The sequence below is a fragment of the Siphateles boraxobius genome, unplaced genomic scaffold (genome assembly GCF_051911475.1).
Source record: "Siphateles boraxobius isolate OS27281-9 unplaced genomic scaffold, OSU_SipBor_1 130, whole genome shotgun sequence".
Lineage (NCBI taxonomy): Eukaryota > Metazoa > Chordata > Actinopteri > Cypriniformes > Leuciscidae > Siphateles > Siphateles boraxobius.
Genome location: NW_027508734.1, coordinates 10,266,059 through 10,268,805, shown reverse-complemented (window position 1 = coordinate 10,268,805; position 2,747 = coordinate 10,266,059). Strand labels below are relative to the sequence as shown.

Below are 2,747 nucleotides of genomic sequence, written 5' to 3'. Positions count from 1 at the left end.
CACCTAGTGGTTGCAGATCATTGGATCTATTCAACTTCTAGTTCACAACACAGCAAAAACATACAGAACACAGCAATTCATATGGAAAGTACTTTATTCATGCCATTATATATCTGTAGAATACATTTCTAAGAACAAAAGTAGACTAATTGTACAGTGGTTGCATATACAGAATGCATAGAATGTTTAAATTATTGTAGATGTTAATGATCAGTAATATTACATGAACAAAGCAAATCAAAGAATTGAATACAGCATGTAATTATTGCAATAAGATAATGAGGAAAATATTTACTGGGACTGGACTTTTAGTCACTACAACATATCAGCCCATTAGTAACTATAATTACTGATCAAAAATATTTTCAGAATTGCTCAAATGAAATGATGGTTATTACTGAATAATACTAGCTAATATACAGCCGGTTTGTGTTTTTGTTTTTGCCATGGTTTCGTCTGGTGTTTCTCTTCATTCTTTGTGCGTTTGGTGGTGATGGGCGAAGGCCAAAAGATCACTTCCTTATACTACACAAAAAAAAGAACATTCCAGACAATATAATTTTAACTTCCACAAAATTATAGAGATAAATAATTATTAATGTATTATAAGTGGTTTTACATCTGGAGAGTTGCATTTGACAAACCTGAATTATTGTCACATCATCATCAGTAATCTGGATTTGCTGATATTTGCTGTCTATTGCATTGATAGACTCTACAATAAAACACACAATGGTTAGCCAGAATCAGATCTAATTCTATATAGGACATCTGACTGAGAAAATATTAAATTAAAAAAGCATGCAGAATATTTAAACTTCTCAGTAGATCATGGAATTGCTACTATGCCGTTACAAACTGTTGATTGTTGAAGCAAGAATTCAAACAAGCACTTACCTTTCCTCCTCATGCAGCACAGCAGAATATTGATCGTAACGTTTGATGTCAGCAGCACCGTAAGGCCAATTATAAAGATTAAGTGTGTGTTCTGGCTCTTGAAGTTGTCTAAATCATGAGGAACAATATTACATATTTAACACACAATATGCACTCTAGGGCTGATATTTTCTATGCGATGTTGAAAAGCTCACACTTACCAGGATTCAGTTTAGGAACATTTCCAAATAAAGCCTCTCCACATGTGGCCCGTCCACAGTAGTGAATTCCAGCATCTGAGGAACTGAACTGTTTCTTTGGGAGGTTGTACACGCAGGTCGGTGAAAGACAGCCAGCTTCAGAGCTCTCCACACACTGATCACTTGTGTTTCCATGAATATAAATGGATCCTGGAGGAGATTCTCCTTATCCATGTCTGAACCAGTAGAGACGATGTTCACCTCCACCGCTCACAAACTGATTTTGGATTCAACACTGTAGAGGCACATTTACCGCCGACTCAACTAGTTCAAACTTGGGCCGCTGTAGATGAGTGGGTTTGCTGGTTTCTGCTCCTAGAGTGGATGATGTTTTGTATAAATAGCTGCTTTATTCCCAATATCATCATTATAAACACTTTAACGTTAACATGCACTGACTCACCTTTAATAACCAGACGAGTGCCATTTCCAAATGTAAGGATATTAGTGAAAGATGTTGTACAGTAGTATGTGGCTGAATCTGATTGTACGGTGTTCATGATCTTCAGATTAAAAGTGCCAGTCTCTCTTGACACTTTAAAATGACTTTTGTCAAATTCATTATGAAATTGGCTTTCTGATGAATGGAGAATAGAAGAAGCGATAAGACGTGGTTCTTCTCCAGTGATTTGCTTGTACCATGAAGCCAGACTTATTTGTTTTGTTGAAATGGAGCAGGACAATACCACTGTATCTCCTTCATGAACTAATAAAACCGAATCCAGTTGTATGATGTTTCCATATAGTCCCATCACTGTAAAAGAGTTAACATTGTGCATAAAACAACTAAAATTAAACATTTATATCAGACTAATTAGAACAATTACAATTATAGAAATATACTTACACATTTCCGTTAAGAGTAAAACCATCACACAAAGTTTTTTATCCATTTTCTTCTTCAGTCTGAGAACAGAAGCGCAACCAAAGTTATATAATGTTGTAGCCTATAACATATGCTTGAAGTACTGCACTGTCACATGATTCTGTTCTGTTAGCACTATTATTCGTTTCCTGGACCTGACACAGTTGCAACCGCAGATTAAACTCATGCAGTTTATGATCAAATACAAACCTGGCCTCATTATCTTAACAGTTGTGTTCTCTCTTTTACAGTGATAGATGTGATACTTACAGATGTAATTAATGATTCAGTGTCGAATAGTCCTGTGCACACATACATTGTCAATATAATAAGATTACAGTTGTGGCTATGTTATCTGTTAATGTCAGCTCGGTTTGTTTTTAGAGTTGTTCATAAACTGCCCTTAAGTTTATCTTGTGTTAGATGTTATCTGTCTTGATGGTCTCATTTTCTTCACCACAGCTACTGTATTCACCCCTGTTTTCTCACATAGGCTTAGATTTGTGAAGAATACTATTCAAAATTCTTAGAATTTGCATGTTCCAAAATCAGTGTTTATATTGTTTTGATTTTATAAATATGTGATTGATATACGATACCTGCAAACCTCTATGAATGTAACTTATTAGTAGGCCCTTTGCACTGAATATATGGTCTCTGCTGCCACTTTGTGGTTTTGGGATGTTGGTGCAAGATCTATTAGTTTAGATAGGCCTATTGATTCTTGAAATCATTCATTTTTTTCT

The 2,747-nt window shown here is 35.2% G+C and overlaps 1 pseudogene across 1 annotated transcript; it reads right to left on the bottom strand.

Moving 5' to 3' along the window:
- Positions 1 to 411: 411 nt before the first annotated feature.
- LOC143736501 (uncharacterized) lies at positions 412 to 2,197 on the bottom strand (annotated as a pseudogene). The gene is made up of 6 exons (XR_013203461.1): positions 1,984 to 2,197; positions 1,540 to 1,890; positions 1,098 to 1,451; positions 898 to 1,005; positions 645 to 715; positions 412 to 525 (listed from the first exon to the last, which is right to left on the bottom strand). The product of XR_013203461.1 is annotated as an uncharacterized LOC143736501 (transcript).
- Positions 2,198 to 2,747: the final 550 nt, after the last annotated feature.